The sequence below is a fragment of the Pristiophorus japonicus genome, chromosome 16 (assembly GCF_044704955.1).
Source record: "Pristiophorus japonicus isolate sPriJap1 chromosome 16, sPriJap1.hap1, whole genome shotgun sequence".
NCBI classification, from domain to species: domain Eukaryota; kingdom Metazoa; phylum Chordata; class Chondrichthyes; family Pristiophoridae; genus Pristiophorus; species Pristiophorus japonicus.
In genome coordinates, this window is record NC_091992.1 from 111,235,247 (window position 1) to 111,256,874 (window position 21,628).

Genomic DNA, 21,628 nt, shown 5'->3' on the forward strand with positions numbered 1-21,628 from the left:
AATTGTAATCTGCATGGGACTTGGCGATTCTCAACTGGGCCACTTTCAGAAAGCTGTGAAGTGAGAAAAGCCATTGGCATCGATTTTCGAGTCTGAGTGCAGACCCACTGGGAGGGGCCATGGTGGGCTGTACACAGACCCGAGTGGGCATGGGTGCCCGGTCCTGGCTTCAGTCTTCCCAACGTTGAACAGGAAGAAACTGTGGCTCATTCAGGAACGGATGGGAACTCAACATCCAGGGGTATTCAGCATTTAGGAAGGATAGACAGAGAGGAAAAGAAGGCGGGGTGGCGTTGCTGGTTAAAGAGGAAATTAATGCAATAGTAAGGAAAGATATTGGCTTGGATGATGTGGAGTCGGTATGGGTGGAGCTGCGGAGTACCAATGGGCAGAAAACGCTGGTGGGAGTTGTGTACAGGCCACCAAATGGTAGTAGAGAGGTTGGGGACAGCATCAAACAAGAAGTAAGGAATATGTGCAATAAAGGTACAGCAGTTATCATGGGTGACTTTAATTTACATATAGATTGGGCTAACCAAACTGGCAACAATGCGGTGGAGGAGGATTTCCTGGCGTGTATTAGAGATGGTTTTCTTGACCAATATGTCGAGGAACCAATGAGAGAGCTGGCCATCCTAGACTGGGTGATGTGTAACGAGAAGGGACTAATTAGCAATCTTGTTGTGCGAGGCCCCTTGGGGAAGAGTGACCATAATATGGTAGAATTCTTTATTAAGTTGGAGAGTGACACAGTTAATTCAGAAACTAGGGTCCTAAACTTAAGGAAAGCTAACTTCGAAGGCATGAGGCTGAATTGGCTTGGAAGGACTGACAAATGTTGCTTAAAGGGTTGACAGTGGATAGGCAATGGCAAACATTTATAGATCACATGGATAAACTTCAACAGTTGTACATCCCTGTCTGGAGTAAAAATAAAACAGGGAAGATGGCTCAACCGTAGCTAACAAGGGAAATTAAGGATAGTGTTAGATCCAAGGAAGAGGCATATAAATTGGCCAGAAAAAGCAGCAAACCTGAGGACTGGGAGAAATTTAGAATTCAGCAGAGGAAGACAAAGGGTTTAATTAGGACGGGGAAGATAGAGTACGAGAGGAAGCTTGCCGGGAACATAAAAACTGACTGCAAAAGTGAAGAGAAAAAGATTAGTGAAGATGAATGTAGGTCCCTTGCAGTCAGACTCAGGTGAATTAATAATGGGGAACAAAGAAATGGCAGACCAATTGAACAAATACTTTGGTTCTGTCTTCACGAAGGAAGACACAAATGACCTTCCGGCTGTACTAGGGGACCGAGGGTCTAGTGAGAAGGAGGAACTGATGGATATCCTTATTAGGCGGGAAATTGTGTAAGGGAAATTGATGGGATTGAAGGCCGATAAATCCCCGGGGCCTGATTGTGTGCATCCCAGGGTACTTAAGGAGGTGGCCCTTGAAATAGTGGATGGATTGGTGATCATTTTCCAACAGTCTATCGACTCTGGATCAGTTCCTATGGACTGGAGGGTAGCTAATGTAACACCACTTTTTAAAAAAAGAGGGAAAGAGAAAACGCATAATTATAGACCGGTTAGTCTGACATCAATAGTGGGGAAAATGTTGGAGTCAATTATTAAGGATGAAATAGCAGCACATTTGGAAAGCAGTGACAGAATCGGTCCAAGTCAGCATGGATTTATGAAAGGGAAATCATGCTTGACAAAGCTTCTGGAATTTTTTGAGGATGTAACTAGCAGAGTGGACAAGGGAGAACCAGTGGATGTGGTGTATTTGGACTTTCAAAAGGCATTTGACAAGGTCCCACAGAAGAGATCGGTGTGCAAAATCAAAGCATATGGTATTGGGGGTAATGTATTCGCGTGGATAGAGAATTGGTTGGCAGACAGGAAGCAGAGAGTCGGGATAAACGGGTCCTTTTCGGAATGGGAGGCAGTGACTAGTGGAGTGCCACAGGGCTCAGTGCTGGGACCCCAGCTCTTTACATAATACATTAATGATTTGGATGAAGGAATTGAGTGTAATATCTCCAAGTTTGCAGATGACACTAAACTGGGTGGTGGTGTGAGCTGTGAGGAGGATGCTAAGAGGCTGCAGGGTGATTTGGACAGGTTGGGTGAGTGGGCAAATGCATGGCAGATGCAGTATAATGTGGATAAATGTGAAGTTATCCATTTGGGGGCAGAAACACGAGGGCAGAATATTATCTGAATGGTGGCAGATTAGGAAAAGGGGAGGTGCAAAGAGACCTGGGTGTCATGGTTCATCAGTCATTGAAAGTTGGCATGCAGGTACAGCAGACGGTGAAGAAGGCAAATGGTATGTTGGCCTTCATAGCTAGGGGATTTGAATATAGGAGCAGGGAGGTCTTACTGCAATTGTACAGGGCCTTGGTGAGGTCTCACCTGGAATATTGTGTTCAGTTTTGGTCTCCTAATCTGAGGAAGGATGTTCTTGCTATTGAGGGAGTGCAGCGAAGGTTCATCAGACTGATTCCAGGGATGGCTGGACTGACATATGAGGAGAGACTGGATCAACTGGGCCTTTATACACTGGAGTTTAGAAGGATGTGAGGGGATCTCATAGAAACATATAAGATTCTGACGGGACGAGACAGGTTAGATGCGGGAAGAATATTGGGGTAGTCCAGATCCAGGGGACACAGTCTTAGAATAAGGGGTAGGCCATTTAGGACTGAGATGAGGAGGAACTTCTTCACTCAGAGAGTTGTTAACCTGTGGAATTCCCTACCGCAGAGAGTTGTTGATGCCAGTTCATTGGATATATTCAAGAGGGAGTTATATGTAGCCCTTACGGCTAAAAAGATCAAGGGGTATGGAGAGAAAGCGGGAAAGGGGTACTGAGGTGAATGATCAGCCATGATCATATTGAATGGTGGTGCAGGCTCGAATGGCTGAATGGCCTACTCCTACACCTATTTTCTATGTTTCTATGTTTCTATGATATCCGACGAGCAGTCCGACAACACAGAGGCCATGGGGCAATTGAGCGAGGTGCCTAAAAGGTAGAGCTGGGTGTCATCAGCGTGCATGGGGAACATGAGGAGGAAGCAATTGAAAATACACTTATTATAATAAGTGAATAAAAAGTATCTCCGAAAATTAATTCCACAAATTCATAGTAATACAAATGACGCCGGAACCGAGAAATCCCTAATAAAAACACAGAAGCACTAATAAAAGTTTTGTAAACATGTGCTGTTAATACTGAATTTAATGTTGTTACAATATCATAATATAAATTACCTCAAAAATCCTTTACTCCAATTAGGCAAAAATTCCAAAACATGATATTCTAATGTTAAAATATATTTTTTATATGTAGCGTTATTTTCTTATATTTTACCAATCATAGGAACTAATTATTCTGACTAATCTCTCAGCATTGAGCATTCCAGATCGACTTTACATTTGAACAGTCCGATCTAATTAAATATTCCTAAAACAGATACCAAAGCTTTGTGCATTTGAATAAATTGTCAGCTAAATTCAAAAGGAGTTATCTGTCACACACATGACTGAAAAAAAGTTACATAGTGGGGATTTGAATTGTATGGCTAGGTCTTTCGTCAGCCAACAGAAACAACTGAAGAAGTCCTTGCAACTTTTCCAATAAGTTAGACTGGGGACAGGATTCTTAACTCCAGAAGATGTTTAACTCCATGGGGGAGAAATTCGGGTCATTTGCGCCTCTTGTTAGCACCCCAGCTCCCCAGTGGTCCAAGTAGGACCCTTTTTTTCATGCAGTATTTGCAATTCAGGGAAGAGCCCCTCCTGCGTGGTAGCAATAAGCAGCCCAGTGTGGAGCTCTGCTGAGCCGTGTGCCCCACTCCCGAGGCACCCGTCCCGCTACCGTTCCAGAAAGGAAGTGGAGCGCTTGATTTAGCGCCACTTCCTTTCAGGGGCAGTAACCCCAATTTCCGGCAAGAAGCGAGACATTTGCGCCTGGCGTGAGTGTTACCCAAATTTTTAGCCCCATTATGTATTGTGCATTTATGATTGAATTCGAGGAATCAAACTAAAAGATAAACATTTTTCATTTTTGTCACACCCATATAGATTTATTATCTATAATTGACAACACCTTGGCTTTGCTGAAGTTGTTTGCAGTCTTTTTAACCGTTTGTTTTCACAATTTCATCATATTTAATAATCACCTTTGAACACACGAACAGGAGAAAATACCTCCGCTGCTACCATTTCAGGAGAAGCTTCTTCCTTCAATGCAACAGATATCTGGCATGGAGGTTCACTCCTGCCTTCATAGTTTGTAATGATATGTCCTTTGTAGGGAACTCAAGTCTTCGAACACTATATTCATTAGTAACTGAATTATTAGTCATCAAATTCTGCAGTTAATTTAAAACTGTTTGACCGATATAGTAATTTGGCTACTGCCAGCTTAAAAAAATGCAATTTCTGGTATGTTCCTGCTCCACACAGTGTGTGGCATCTTTATCTGCCAACTTGAATTCAAATTGTGTATTTTTCCCGTTTAGCTTACATTTGCCCTGATGGATACATCACTGATAATTACACACTCAGCTTTGTTTGCTCCTTTGAAGAAAGAAATAATTTGGATTTCCCATGACTGTTGAAGACTCAGAGGAACATTTGCAGGAAGCTGAAACTCGCATTGACACAATCAATAATTCTCATTGTTGCAAACAACTCTTAAGGAAAAACTTTTATATCCTTTACTATTCCAATTATGTTATCTAATTCAGTTGCTTCTTTTGCAGTTTCTTTGTCTTGCATTGGCAGCAAATTGATTCCTAAACTACATTTACTTGTGTGTCGGAATCCTGGACACTGATTCTTATCTTTAATATATCTAGAAACATAGGCCCCAAGTTTCCACATGATTTGCTCCTGATTTTTAGGAGCAACTGGTGTAGAACGGAGTATCTTAGAAATCGGAATTCTCGTCATTTAGTTTGCTCCAGTTCTAGTCAGTTAGAACAGTTTCACTTTGGAACAGAATTTTTTTTTCAAAAGGGGGCGTGTCCGGCCACTTACGCCTGATTTCAAAGTTTCGTGAGTAAAAACTTACTCCAAACTAACTTAGAATGGAGTAAGTGAAGCTTTTTGTACGCTCGAAAAAACCTTGTCTACACTTTCGAAAATCAGGCGTAGGTTACAAATCAGGCGTAGGGAATGGTGGGGGGCGGTGTTTAAAGGGAAGTTTACAAACATTAAACACTTCAGTTTTACAAATAAAGAGCCATCATCAATAATAAATGATAAATACATCAATAAATCAACCAATAAATCAATGAAAAAAAATTAATAAGAAATCATTTTTTTTTAAATCAATAAATAAAAAAAATTCTACTTACCGACTGCAGCACCGGGAGCCCTCCAACAGCATGCTGGGATGCCCCCCTCAGTATGTCTCTGTCAGTGTCTCTATCTCTCTGTCTGTCAGTGTCTGTGTTTCTGACAGCGAGGGGAGGGGGAGGATGGGGGTAGAGGGAGAGAGGGGGGGAGCAGAGGGAGGGAAGGGGGAGGGAAGAGGGAGAAGGGGGAAGGAAGGGGAGAAGGGGGAGGGGGGAGAAGGGGGAGAAGGGGGAGGGGGAGAAGGGGGAGGGATGGGGCGAAGGGGGAGGGATGGGGGAGAAGTGGGAGGGGGGAGCAGGGGGGAGGGGGGGAGAAGGGGGGAGGGGGGAGAAGGGGATAAAGGGGAGAATGGGGAGAAAGGAGATGGGGAGGGGAAAGGAGATGGGGGGGAAAGGAGAAAGGAGATGGGGGGAAGGAGATGGGGGGAAAGGAGATTGGGCGGGAAGGAGATTGGGGGGGAAGGAAATTGGGAGGGGTGGGGGTGAAGGAGAAGGGGGAGGGAGGCTGAACGGGCCGGTCCCGAGACTTTGGGCAGGGCCCGTCCCCAGCACCTGATTTACAGGTAGGTGGCATTGGGTCAGGTCGGGGGGGTGGTGGGAGTGAGGTCGGTTCGGTTCGGGTCGGGGGGAGGGAGGGAGGGAGGGAGAGGGAGGTCAGATCGGGGGGAGGGAGGTCAGGTCGGATCCAGTACGGAGGCGGTGGGGGGAGCGGGTGTCGGGTCCGGTCCGGGGGCCGGGGGGGGGGGGCGGTGGAAGCGGGTGTCGGGTCCGGTCTGGGGGCGGGGGGGTGGGGGGGGAGCGAGTATCGGGTCCGGTCCGGGGGCGGGGGTGGGGGGCGGGAAGCGGGAGTTGAGTCGGGTCGGGAGGAAGCAGGAGCTGGCCGTGGGAGGAGCCTTATTCACGCAGCCCCAGTGAGGCCATTCGGCCAGGGCTAGGGGCTGCGTGCTTCAGGCCCCTCCCACACAGTTTCGGGTGCCTGGAGCTACTGCACTTGCGTGCCCACTGTAGCGCGCATGTGCAGAGGTCCCAGCACTGTTTTCAGTGCAGGGACCTGGCTCCGCTCCCTACAGCTCGTGCTGCGCTGCACCGAGGGCCAGAGGACCTGCAGGGAGGTGGAGAATACGGAGGTTTTTTTTAGGCGCACTTTGTGGCGCGAAAAATGGGCGTCCAGGTCGGGACTGCGCCGTTCTAGGCGCGGCTCGAAACTTGGGCCCATTGGAACAAGAGTTGGCCATTCAGCCCCTCGAGCCTGTTCACCATTTAGTTAGATCATGGCTGATCTGTATCCTAACTCTGTAACCTTCAACACCCTTGCCCAACAGAAATCTATCAATCGCAATTTAGAATATTTCAGTTGAACTATGTTCGGCAGATTTTTGTCAGTGAGTTCCAGATTTTCACTACAATGTGTGTGAAGAAGTGCTTCCTGATATCGCCCCTGAATGACCTTGCTCTAAGGTTATGGTTATGGTTAAGGTTATGCCCCATGTTCTGGACTCCCCACCAGAGGAAAGAGTTTCTCTATCCACCCTACCAACTCCTTTGATCATCTTAAAACAGCTCAATTAAATCACCCCTTAATCTTCTATACTCAGGGGAATACGCCCTGGTCTGTACAAATTGTCCTCATAATTTAACCCTTTTAGCTCCGGTGTATCTGCTCAGCACCCACTCCAAGGCCAATATATTCTTCCTGAGGTGTGATGATCAGAACTGATTGCAGTGCTCCTGATGCAGTCTATTAAGAGCTCTCTACAGTTGTAACATATCTTCCACCCCTTTATACTCCAGCCCTCTTGAAATAAAGGCCAGCATTCCATTAGCCTTTTAATTAACCACTGTTACTGGCCCCAATCCTTATGAAACATGACGCATCTGTCAGATAGTCACCTTTACTGAATGCACTGCATCCATAGATCTGTTTCTTTGCCCCATGTCGGAGAAGAGAGCACAAAATGCAAGGGAGGGGACTGGTGGTGGCCCGATTACAGATTACAATTGCAGAGGAGGATGCCATGTTCGAATGTACAATTTACAGATGTAGAAGAGGATGCCATGGAGGTAAGTGGCACATCTGCATTCCTCTCAATCGGAGATGGAGAGACTGGGAACTCGCAGATGGCTGGTAACAGAATTGCAAATATCTCTGACACACATGCTGACTTTATTTCATCAATGACTGAACATGACAGAAGACAGGAACATGGTGATTGTCAAGATTGTTTCTTTGCCACGACAAATTCATGCCCCTTTCTTTTGTCATCCAGGACCTTCACACTTACAGAAAGTGTCGCTGGACATGCATGAGAACAATTCCTCAGCATACCGCACACCGTCACGGGACTTACAGCCATGCAACAGTGCACTCGCACTTCGGTAGGGCCACTTAGACAGTCAGTTAGTTGGGTTTTCACTTTGTGATTCACAATTCACAAGTGATCACAAGCATATTTCACATGAATGTATTATACACATCAACAGTGGGAACCTGTTCAACCTTCATCGTCTCCAGGCCAGATCCAAGTTCGTCCCAACCTCTGTCGTCGAACTACAGTACACGGATGACGCTTGCGTCCGCGCACATTCAGAGACTGAACTCTAAGTCACCGTCAACATCTTCACTGAGGCATCCGAAATCATGGGCTTTACACAAACATCTCTAAGACAAAGGTCCTCCACCGACCTGACCCCGCCACACAGTACTGCCCCCCCCCACCAGTCATCAAGATCCACGACGCGGCCCTGGACAACGTGGATCATTTCCCATGCCTCGGTAGCCTATTATCAGCAAGGGCAGACATCGACGATGAGGTTCAACACCGCCTCCAGTGCGCCAGCGCAGCCTTCGGCTGCCTAAGTAAAAGAATGTTCGAAGATCAGGCCCTCAAATCTGCCACCAAGCTCATGGTCTACAGGGCTGTAGTGATACCCGCTCTCCTGTGTGGCTCAGAGACATGGACCATATACAGTAGACACCTCAAATCGCTGGAGAAATACTACCAACGATCCCTCCGCAAGATCCTGCAAATCCCCTGGGAGGACAGATGCACCAACGTTAGTGTTGCATCCTTAGATGCTCTAGTAATGACTCCACGAGGCAATGTGTTGTACTTGAACTGTAGTGACCTTAGTCCTTTATTAGTTAACTCCAGAGTGAGGATCACACCTGGTGGCCTGCCTTTTATACTAGGCCAGGCACACCAGTACAGGTAGCCTACGAATCTCCCACTGCTGTGCCCTCTGGTGGCACACCTTAGTGACCATACCAACAGTAGCCATGTAGGATACATGACAGTTAGCGTTCGCGATCAGGCCCACATCCCCAGCATCAAAGCACTGACCACATTCAACCAGCTCCGTTAGGCAGGCCACGTTTTTCCACATGCCTGACATAAAGACTCCCAAAGCAAGCACTCTACTCGGAACTCCTACACGGCAAGTAAGTCGAAGGTGGTCAGAGGAAACGTTTCGAGGACACCTTCAAAGCCTCCTTGATAAAATGCAACATCCCCACTGACACCTGGGAGTCCCTGGCCAAAGACCGCCCTAAGTGGAGGAAAAGCATTCGGGAGGTTGCTGAGCACCTCGGGTCTCGTCGCCGAGAGCATGCGGAAAGCAAGCGCAGGCAGCAGAAGGAGCATGCGGCAAAACAGTCCCACCCACCCCTTTCCCTCAACAACTGTCTAAGAACTCACTTTTAGAGTGGAAGCAAGTCTTCCTCGATTTCGAGGGACTGCCTATGATGATTTCACATGAATGTATTATACACTTCAACAGCTTCACAGTACTGAGTATTGTTACCTTTCTCCTTTGTATGCAACACTTGTGGCGCCTATATCATTAATCAACCTTTGCTTGAACATCTACCAAGCCCAGTTACTAATAAGCAGCTACCAGTGTTTAGGCAGTGGTGATGCACAGACATGTGTGTTTCATTTCATCAATTTTCATCTTCAATTGGCAATTAGCAGAATATCTGACACCACGTAATGATACCATCGATTTACAACACAAAATTCTTTATTTCTGCTGCACAACTACACTGTGGGCTCAATTTTCCCCAATGTCGTTTTTGGCATATTTGAATTGTTACGCCCGTTTTTTTGGGGCCCGACTGCAACAAAAAAAAGTTACCCCATTGTAATTTTTGAATTTGACGCCGCACAGCCTGTCCTTTAGCTTTGGGGGGTGGAGCCTAAGGGCTGCGCCAAATAAAGGAGGCTCCCACTTCGATACATGTGGGGGAAAAAAATGATGTTTTCTACGTGACTGGTATGGGCGTGTATTCCCGGTCGGCATTCAGCCATTTTTAAAGAGCTAGTTGTGTGAGAGAAGGAAAGTTCTGAGTGGAAAAAGATCGGAGCTGCAATATGCAACGCGGCTCAAGGACCAAGAATTTCTCACAGGATGAAGTGAAAGCCCTGTTTACTGTAATTGAGGCCAGGTGGCACGAGCTGCACACCAGCAGAGGTCAAATACACCAAAAGAAATGAAGAAACGCTGGGTCTAACTTTCACAAGATTTCTGTGCAATGGTGACCTCCCCCACCCGAGGTCCGGAGACCAGTGCAAAAAGAAATGGCAGGACCTTGGTCAAGCAATTGGTGTAGGTAAAATTTTCATTTATTCACTGGAATTGCAATTGTAAATGTGACCATCTGTATTTTCCGCCCAGCAGAAAGACACCCTCTCTAAAAAGTTATATTTTCATCTTTGCAGAGGAAGGTGGCCCCACAACAAAAGAGAGAGAACTCGAACAGGAGGAGGCCCAACAAATCTGCACCCACTGACACCCGTGGAAGAGAGGGTCGCTGCTTTGATGGGTCCTGCCTGGAGAAAAGCAATCACCACTGCACAAGTTGGGCCCACACTCGAAGGCATAAGAAGGGGTAAAATTCGTGGGAACCCGCCCGCCGTGTTTGGACTCATTGGAAAGGAAATTTAATTTGGAACTATCTACCAGAAAGTTTGAAATCCTAAAGTGCATATGGAAGAAACTATGAACTTTAATCGAATTTGGGATTTTACAAAGCAGATTGAACCTATGTGGGCAGGGCTAAGGACTATCCCTCAAAGAAGCCAGTTTGATTATTGAAACTGCCTGGGGCATTGAGACTAAAGTAAATTGTCTGGAAAATGGATACTCGAAAACCCTTCTCCACAAGAGACATTAACATTGCAACAATTAACTCAGAGATGGCCAGCCATCAACCTGAAACTGGAAAGCCATTTTCAGCCTATGCATAAAAACAAAAGGGCCACTCCAGCCTGCATGCAAAAACCAAGCACAAAGGACATTGCGATTACCAAGCTAATATTTCTATCAAGAAACAGATTTAGAAGATCAGCCCATCCGAGACACAGTAACTTTAATGAGCCTGCTTAAATACGACAAAGAATTCTCAGAACCGCCAAAATTAAACAAAGAATTCTGGACTGATTTGGCATGAAGAATAGGACAGCTCCTAGAGTATAACTGGCTCATGTTTTAACAAAGGGTATGCTATGCTTTGCTGTGCTGCTTATGCTACTGCCTCGAGAGACACTGCTTGTGCTAGTGCCGTACTATGCCTATGCCATCAAGAAGGGAGAGAAACCAACGCGACAGTTGCAAACTAACTTCTCCAGCCTCGACGTCCTGAAATCGAAAAGGAAGGAAGAACATCACCATCGTGGCAGCAACCTACCACAACCAACGTGGTACCACTAAAACCACAGCGATCGACCAGCCTCGAAACAAAACTTCACAGGAAGAAACCGAAGAATCGAAAGTTTCCACTCTACAATTTGGCCTGACTACCAACAGATGAAAACGTTACCTAAAAGGACTTTGAAACCTATTTCTAATGAAAGAAAACGGTTACTTACCCCACAAAATCCAAAACGCGCCCTATCGCATCAGCGGACTCAACCCAACTGAAGATTACGCCGTACAGGGTACGGCAAGCAGAACTTACAGAATCCAACGAACCCCGAAACCGCGAACTACCGCTAACTGACCAGAAAGGTCAGCATAGTTCCTGTCTGCCCTGGAGTCTAACCTAGCCAGTATTAGGTATTTGGGAGGTGGGAGGTGTAATTTTCATCGCAACCCCTTTGAATCTGTGATGTACTGATCTTTATTAGTGTAATTATCAGTGTGACATTGTATTTTCTTATCCTTAATAAAATCAAAGTTCTTTTGCACCAAGCCAGTGGTCTTTTGCACTTCATCACATTCCCCCAAATAAATTCAGAGTCTAGAACCCAAGGGAGTGAGAGCGATTCGAACTGTTCAAGTAGATCTGAGGTGAACCTGACCCCTGGGACCACCCCTTTCAAGGGAGAGGGTAAGTCCTGCACATTCCACAGTCTGGCTTTGCTAAATGTTAAGTAGTGCGCGGGCTAGCCATGTTTCGGTTCCGGGGATATCACCGTCAGCTACGCTTCGGTCGATGCAATGTGCTATCATTCATCATGGTCCTTCAAATCAGCCTGTTTCCTGCGCAATGTGAGCCTACTCATTCCACCCTGCCCCCTCCTCTGCTGCTAGCCATTTGTCTGTTCTGTTATATTTTGCAGAACTTGAGGTCAACTCTGACGATGCTGAAGCTGATGCAGAAGATGATTCAGACGCAGACGAGCCTGAAGAGGAGAACATTTTCCAAACCAACCTTCCAGACCAAGAGCCATCGGGGTGAGGGAGAGGGGGAGGATGAAGCCCCCACTGCTGTTCTCACTCTGGGGGAGGTGCTGGTGCCACCCATTGAGGTGCCAGCCCCTTTCCTGAGTGTTGGGACATTTCTTGGTTTCACACTGTCCGAGGCTGCGGGTCCCAATGGGGTGCAGCGAGGCACACCCAGAACCCCACCATCCGAGGCTGCGGTCCCAGTGGGATGCAGCGAGCCACACCCAGGGTGAGGGGGGGAAGGCGAGCTCGACAGCGCACCCCTGAGGTGCAGGATGTTACAGATGTGGTTCAGATGATGGCAATGAGTGGGGAAAGCATCGACCTTAAGCGATCATTCCTGGACACCATCAGTGGGATGGGTATCGGGACTGTCGGGAGAAGTAACAATACTCTCACGAGAAACGGGAACACCGTCCGGCAACATGAAGGAGGGAATGTCGCAGGTAGCTGATACACTGTCGGTGAACATGAGGGAGGGAATGTCGGAGGTAGTTGAGACGCTGTCGGGGCACATGAGGGAGGGAATGTTGGAGGTAGCTGCTGCAATAAGGGAACACGCCTAGACCCTACGCCCATTGATGGGAATCAACTGCCACTCCGACTCCAATCCCCAGACCAACCTCTGAAGAGGCCCAAGCCGGGCCTTCCACATTACCGCCTGCCCACGCCCCTCATCAAGAAGTGTGCATTACCCGAGAAGCTCGAAAGAATAAGCTTGGTACCAACCCGAGAAACGTTGCGCCACCGCCTGCGGGCAGGGGTGGAGTCACCTAGACCAAGCGCAGCAACCGGTCTTAGAATAAGGTGGAGGAGAGATGGGTGCAGCCTTTCTTTGCTGCTATTGTTATTATTATTGGTGTTACTGTTGTTCTTATGTTATTTGCTATGTATGTAATAACTCGATAGACTGAATACTGTAAACTAACACAGGTACAAAGCTGGCTCTGCTTTATTATGGCCCAAAGTGATTACATTACATGATGGCTTGCCTTTTATACCTGGGCCACACACACGTGCGTGTAGCCCAATGTCCTCCGACAGTGGTGCCACCTGGTGGCGAGTAACCCCAAGCATACACACATGACATTATTATTTCTCAAATTAAAAGTTTTTTGTAAGTGATGTAAATTTATAAGTTTAAAAGTTTGTAAGTGATCTTAGAGTTTGTAAGTGATCTTAACTGAATAGTTTAAAGTTTGATACAAGAATATTTTTATTAAAGTTAAGTTAAGTACAATCAAGTGTTAAAATTTTGAATAAAATATATATATTTAAATGATAACTGATTCATTTACATTATTCGTACCATTATTAACAACACAACATTATGAAACAGGTCCAAACAGTAAACATGGTCCATTTGGAATAGTTGCCGCTGAGCCTCAGGCAGAAAAGCGTTCACAGATGAACTGCTGGCGCAAGGCTCGACTTATCGTTAAAGGGGCACGATGGCCCGCCCTCCTCTGCCGTCGTGCTCCGGGTTCAGGTATTTGCATGGTTTCCTCGTCCTCCTCCACCTCGTCATTTGCATCTTCCTCATCATCATCAGCCACGCTCACCTCAGGTGGGTCTTCTACTAACAGTTGCTGTTACCTCATGATGGCTAAGTTATGCAGCATGCAGCAGACAACAGTGAATTGACTGACGATCTCAGGGGAGTATTGCAGATAGCCTCCGGAATGGTCCAGGCATCGGAAACGCTGTTTCAATATGCCAACGGTCCTCTCTATTATGCTGCGTGTCGCAATGTGCGACATGTTGTATTCCCAATCAGCTTCTGTCTGGGTTATGTGTAGGGGCATCATGAGCCAGGTGGCAAGGCCGTACTCTTTGTTTCCCAGCAGTCAGCTCTGCCCTTCTAGTTGCTGCTGAAACATGGCAGATATCACACTCTCATGTAGGATGAAAGCATCATGGGTGCTCCCAGGGTATCTCACATCAACTGCCATGATGCGATGCATATTGTCACAGACGAGCTGCATGTTCGAGTGGACGCCTTTTCTGTTCCTGTACATCTCGGAATCTTCCAAAGGTGCTCACAAGGCGATGTGGGTACAATCAATGCAGCCCTGTACCTTGGGGAAGCCAGCAATCCTGGAGAAGCCCAAAGCCCTTTCACCCATTGCCTGGGTGATCATGGGGAACTTTATGTAGTCATTCTTCCAGGCATATAGTGCAGCAGTCACCTGCCAAATGCAGATATGTGTTGCATGTTGAGAAATGGCGCACACATCCCCAGTTGTGGCCTGGAATGATCCAGATACATAAAATGAAAGTGCAGCTGTAGCCTTTACTTTAACTGACAAAGCAGTCCTCCTGACGCTTCTAGGGTGCAGGTCTGCTTTTATTAACTCACAGATCTCAGTTATAACTTCTTTGCGGAAACGTAGCCTTCGCACACAGTCTGCTTCACTCAGGTGTAGGTATGCCCCGATATGCCCGATGTGGGTAAGGTCTCCTGCCCATCATCCTAAGTGCTCTGAGGTTCCTCAGGTAATGCTGTCCAATCAATCTTCTCCTCCGCAGCACCATCATGCAGAAGGCTTGCACGAGGTATGGCATTGTCAATATTGGCCCCATAATTAAATTGTAGCTTTGCAAGAACCTCAAAACACTCAGACAAAGCACTCATACCTCTTCTTCCCTCTCTCTCTGCAAGGTGGACGCCCTAGTATGGACCACACCCTGGTCTGCGCATGCGCAATAGGCTTTCTTACAATGGGAAGCTAAACATTCAATCAAGACATTTGGAGCAACAAAGTGTAATACAATTCTTGAATTTTTGATTTTTTTCAAGTCCCACCCCACCATCGAACCTCTCCTCACTGGGCTCGAGGGTCAGATCGTCGGCCGGCAGAATCGCTCCCTCGCCCGGACACAGGGGCTCGGGGCTCGGCTTCCACCACTCCCACCCCGCCCTCCCCGGACTTCTTTTGAAGCCGAGCCCCAAGGTCCTGTGCCCAGGTGAGGGAACGATTCTGCCAGCCGACGCTCCGACTCTCGAGCCCGGTGAGGAGAGGTTTGGTGGTGGGGTGGTACTTTGAAAAAAAATCAAAAATTCAAGAATTGCATTACACTTCCAATTTCTCCCTTTTGACTTTCAAAAAATGAAGATTTATTATGCATATTCTTTGTCTTCTTCACTCTCTCCAAAACTTCGGCTATAAACAATGACGTCTTTCTGCTCCGATTTTGTAATGTGCACTGATTTTTGTTAAGTGCCCAGAAGGTTTTTTGAAGTGGTCACATACGCTGTCATGGAAAAATTGTAAGTTGGCTAAACTAGCTTAAATGTCAAAAACTGGCGCAGACGTCAGGTTACGCCCCATGACACAAAAAAATTGTAACCTAAAAAATTTGTACCTAAGTGAATTACGCTGGCACAGAAACTTTGGGGAAACTTGGAGATTTTTATTTACTCCAAAAAAAACCAGAGCACGCCAAAAAAGTGGCACAGATAATTGGGGAAAATTGAGCCTATATATGTAGTTTCCATTAAGTTATTCTGGCCATTTTCTCAGATTAACAAATGTTGTGAACTGTCAAACTCCAGGAACTGCCAGTGTTGTAATTGTGGCTCTAAGAACATAAGAATAAGAACATAAGAACATAAGAAGTAGGAGCAGGAGTAGGCCATACGGCCCCACAAGCCTGCTCCGCCATTCAATAAGATCATGGCTGATCTGATCATGGACTCAGCTCCACTTCCCTGCCCGCTCCCCATAACCCTTTAATCCCTTATCACTCAAAAATCTGCCTATCTGCGCCTTAAATATATACAATGACCCAGCCTCCACAGCTCTCTGGGGCAGATAATTTCACAGATTTACAACCCTCTTGATAGAAGAAATTTCTCCTCATCTCAGTTTTAAATGGGCAGCCCCTTATTCTAAGACTATGTCCCCAGTTTTAGTTTCCCCTTTGAGTGGAAATATCCTCTTTGCATCCACCTTGTCAAGCCCCCTCATTATCTTATAAGTTTCAATAAGATCACCTCTCATTCTTTTGAACTCCAATGTGTATAGGCCCAACCTACTCAACCTATCCTCATCTCCAGAATCAACCTAGTGAACCTTCTCTGAACAGCCTCCAATGCAACTATATCCTTCCTTACATACAGAGACCAAAACTGTATGCAGTACTCCAGGTGTGGCCTCACCAACACCCTGTACAGTTGTAGCAGGACTTCTCTGCTTTCATACTCTATCCCCCTTGCAATAAAGGCCAACATTCCATTTGCCTTCATGATTACTTGCTGTACCTGCATATTCACTGTTTGTGTTTCATGCACAAGGATCCCAGGTCTCTCTGCACTGCAGCACTTTGCAATTTTTCTCCATTTAAATTATAATTTGCTTTTCTATTATTTCTGCCAAAGTGGATAACCTCACATTTTCCCACATAATACTCCATTTGCCAAATGTTTGCCCACTCACTTAACCTGTCTATATCCCTTTGCAGATTTTTTGTGTCCTCACAATTTGCTTTCCCACCCATCTTTGTATCATCAGCAAACTTGGCTACATTACACTCGGTCCCTTTATCCAGTCATTAATGTAGATTGTAAATAGTTGAGGACCCAGCACCAATCCCTGCGACACCCGTTTGCCAACCGTAAAATTACTCATTTATCCCGACTCTCTATTTTCTGTTAGTTAGCCAAATCTCTATCCATGCTAATATATTACCCCTAACCCCGTGAGCTTTTATCTTGTGCAGTAACCTCTTATGTGGCCCCTTATTGGATGCCTTCTGGAAATCAAAATACACCACATCCACTGGTTCCCCCTTATCTACCCTGCTCGTTACATCTGAACCAAACACAATTATTATGGCCATTATCTGTCAGAATTTCAAGAAATATGCAATTAGTTCAATGATCTATTTGGACTCTTGTATAAACGGATAGTTTTCTTCATTCAAAAACACATTTTCCAATCTTAAGCGCCGGATTCAATTCAAAGAAAATAACACTTCACTTTATCTGTTCTCATTTTAAAATTGGAAATCATAGAACATCTCGAGCAATGCTTTATAAAGAGAATAATTTTAGGCTGTTTACTCTGACTGACATAACTCTATATATGTTCTAGGTGACAATAGAGTGCAGTGTCTCAAAGGTAAATAAAAATTGACTGCTAATCACACCGCACAGAAACACACCTCTTGTCAATTAATCATAAAATGACATTGAAAAGGACAATTAAGTCTCCTACTCGACTGTTTCACTGTCCCAACTCGAGGAGACAATATGCCATAAAGAGGGAGCAAGAGTGGTAGGAAGCAAAAGAGGAAAAGATTGGGAGGGCAAATATAAAGTTTTAAAAAACGATTAAATGCGCTTTTAAGAGCAGAACAAAATGGTACTCGGCAGGACAACGGTTCTGCAAAACAGCAAACACAGCTGTCCTAGCACTGGGAGGTTGTGATCGATTGGCCCATTCGTGCTGCGATGTTTGATGCTCTTCCCTCTGATATGATCAAGGAGCTGGAGGTTGTCATGGCAGTTGGTGCCCAGAGTGAAGCAATATATTTAATCAGGCAACAGATGGGGGATTGATAGACTGTGTAGAATCCAGGTTCTGTGGACAGCCTGACAGCTCTTCTATTAACTGTTGCAGAAGCAGTGCCCTATTTAATAACCTATGTAGGCTATTTTCCACTGTTGATGGGCCCAGCAGTATTTTTTCAGTCAGATTGCCTGCAGTCCAGTCTTTCTAAGCTCACGGAAGTTCATTGCAAAGTTTATCTTTCATTACACAAGTTCTGCTTCTGTAGTACACATCACTGAAATATGGATTAAGCAGTGACTTTCAGAACTCAATATTTCTGACTATTTAGTGGTTTTAGAAGGGAAAAATCCTAATGACAAACATTAGGAACAAGGTCTCAGCTGCTTTAGAGCAGCCTGTTTAATCCAAGTGGAGATAAGTCCACTGCAATTTTAGTTTGAACAGGAATTAAGAGATCTTCATATAAACAGTGTTTCTGAACAGAGTAGTTCAAAACTGTTATCTTTGCTTTGTAGTACTCCAACCAGTATACTAGTGTCCTTCCAAGGAAATGTGATTTCCTGTTGCGTAATTGGGCTTTTGCCAATCTTACATCTCTGCAGACATAACACTCAACTACCACAAGGTGTTACATCTATGGGACAATGGTGAAGATTTCCCAGTTATGGGTAGTCATCATCAAATGTAAATTGAGGCTTGGAACGGCAATTGATGTTTCCTGAATGACAGCTCATTGCTCTTATACTCTGTAGTCCTGTATTTGTTAATAATTGGCTCTTGCTAAAGAAAACTGCTGAAAATGGAAGTACTGTACTTTGGAGTTTGGAGTTGAGGTGCATGCCCCAGAGGAAGCTGTGCATTTTACACATGTACAAAAATAATATTGGAGCATAAGTAGGCCATTACGCCCCTTGAGCCTATTCCGCCAACCTATTAGATCATGGCTGACCTGTACCTCAACTACATTTACCTGCCTTTTCTCCATATTCCTTGATACCCATACCCAACAAAAATCCGTCAATCTCACTCTTGAAAATTTCAAATGACCCCAGTGATAGGGAATGAGAAAAGTTCCAGATTTCCACTACCTTTTGGATAGAAAAACATGCTTTCTGATTTCACTCCAAACTTTTGTCGGTTTTAAGATTATGCTCTCTTCTGGATTGCCCCGCTAGAGGAAATTCTTTCCCTGTATCTACCTTATCAAAACCTTAGATAGGTGAGAATAGGCCCCTCTCCCTTCACTGCTCTCCATATCCAAGTGACAGAGCAACTGTATGGGCCATCCCTCCAAACTGCTCGCAATGGTAAACAATGAGGGACACAAATAAAGGAAAGAGATCTGTAGTTAATTTCAGGAAAATTCCTTTATGCCTCTTTAAGGCAATCAAGAAAGCTCCATGTTCACTTGTCAACAGAGTTAGCTGGACAAAACTGGAAGCACTTATAAGATAAATGTTTTGGTTGAGTTGGTGAATGATGTCTATAATTATGGCCATTTGAAAATATATATTTTAAATAAAAGTTTCAGCCACATTTCTATTCCAATTTTAAAATTAGATATGGTTAAACTTTTGACTTGCTTTTCATTTAACTGGCGTGGGAATGGGATCACCAGCGATAACACCGATAGTGTAGGAATTCCATAATGAAAGAAGCACATTTAATAGAAAATAATGAAATTTTAATAATTCTGTAACAAACAAGGAATTTAAGCGACACTGACAATGCAATACAAGATAAGACAGTATTCGACTCCCAGCCAGAAAATTGGTAATTGAAATCCCAGGCTTCACTGACATTTATTGACGTAGTATTACCTAATGAGCAAAGTATTGCCAGAGTTTTGTGAGGTAGCAAAGCGTCCTACCACAGGGGGAGGAATGTATCTAATTTTTTGGCTAGTTACACACTGTAGCAGGATTGATAGTCGGTATGGAGAGATTTGTGCCTCATACTGTTCAAGCTTTAAATGGGAGAATGGCAAGGAAGAAATGCATTTAACAATAAGTTCATTTCACCACAATTGCCATCTATCATCTAGAGTTATGTAGATACACAAAAAGTGAGAGGTACAAAGTGGCAGAACTCTTAAAATAGAGTGCATAATGAATGGAAAAGAATATTGGACTCAAAAGGACATACAGTATGGTGTACAGAAAGATCATTGTATCCAATGGACCATACAGAGTGTGTACCATCATGTATTTATCCTTATTAATTTAATGTCATGAAAGAGGTGAATAATCACAGATAAAAAAGTATAAACTGTGAAATTGCTACCAGACTACAAAAGGCAATTAATAAACAGTCTATTCTATTTAACCAAGATCAGTTGCATTCCAGACATTTTTGACTGCGCATGAGCAGACTCTCTTTTAAAGACATAATAATACCAGCATTTATAAAGTATCTTATTTTGTCAGAATGTCGAAAAACACTTCACACAATGAAGTACTTTGGAATGCAGTGACTGTTGTTGAGTAGGCAAACACAGCAGCTATTCTGTGGCAGCAATGTTTTCCAAGCCATAATGAGGTGCATGGCCAATCAATCATTTTTGGTGGTGTTAGTTGAAGGAGGAATGATGGTGAAAATACCTGGAGTATCAAGAGAACTACTTACTTCTTTCTGAACAATGTCCTGAGATTTTCAACATCTACCTAAACCATTCGAACAGGCAGACATGACCTTGATTTCTCATCTGAAAAACCATACAACAACTTGCCTATATATCGTGGCTTTAATGTAATAAAATGTTCCAAGGCGTTTCACAGGAGCCTTATCAAAAAAATCTGACACCAAGCCACGTAAAAAAATATTAGGCAGATGCTTGGTCAAAGAGGTAGGTTTTAAGGAAAGTTTTAAAAGAGGAAAGAGAGGTAGAGAGGGTTTAGGGAGGGAATTCCAGAGCTTAGGTCCTTGGTAGCTGAAGACCCGGCCACCAATGGTGGGACAATTAAGATCGAGGATGCACAAGAGGCCAGAATTGGAGGAGTGCACAGATCATGGAGGGTTGTAGGGTTGGGGGAGGTTTCAGAGATAAGGTGGGGCGAGACCATGGAGGGGTTGAAAACAAGAATAAGAATTTTTAAATCGAGGCGTTGCTCAAACGGGAGCCAAGGTAGGCCAGTGAACATTGGGTGATGGGTGAAGGGAGTGTGGTGCAAGTTAGGATATGAACAGCCAACTTTTGGATCCGCTTAAGTTTATGGAGGGTGGAAGGTGGGAGTCCAACCAGGGGTGCATTGGAATAGTCACGTCTAGATGTAACAAAGGCATGGATGAGGGTTTCAGCAGCAGATGAGCCGAGGCAGGGATGGAGTCTGACGATGTTACAGAACTGGAACTAGATGGACTTAGTGATGGCACGGATATGTCATCAGAAGCTCATTTCTGGGTCAAATATGACACCAAGATTGCGAACAGCCCCAGACAGTTGCCAGGGAGAGGGATGGAGTCAGTGGCTGGGAAAAGGAGTTTGTGGCGGGGACCGAAGACAATAATGGCTGGATTTTTGGCTTTTTTGCGTTTTCGCCCATTTCTGGGCGCAATTCGCAGCAGAGCCAATAATTTAACGCTGGGTTAATGTTAGTGCCAGAGCGAGGAACTTTCAGCAAATTAAAGTTCATTAGGAGTGTTAGTGTTAACTCTGGCGTTGCACCACAGACTGTGTGCGCCGGAGCCGAAAGTTCTGGCGCTGAAAGAAATCGGCCGTTGTGCGCATGCGCAATTTTTTTTTCTTCCCGCGCTTCTGGTCTGGTCTTCTGTCGTAAACGCTAATGCAGGGTATGGCCGCGCGCATGCGCAGTACAACCGGGGCTGAATCAGCCATTTTACATTTGGCTTTTGATTTGGATGATGATTCCAGACAGCGTGCCAGGCGATTCAGCCACAAGGCTAATGAAGCTCTAATGGGGGCCGTGGAAAGAAGATAGCAGGAGTTGCATCTTCAGGGTGGCTCTAGACCACTGCCATCGATATTTTAAACGATTTGGTGGGAAATCGCTGAGGAGGTCTCTGCCTCAGACACTGTGGTCAGGACAGGCACACAGTGCTGAAAGAAGTTTAAT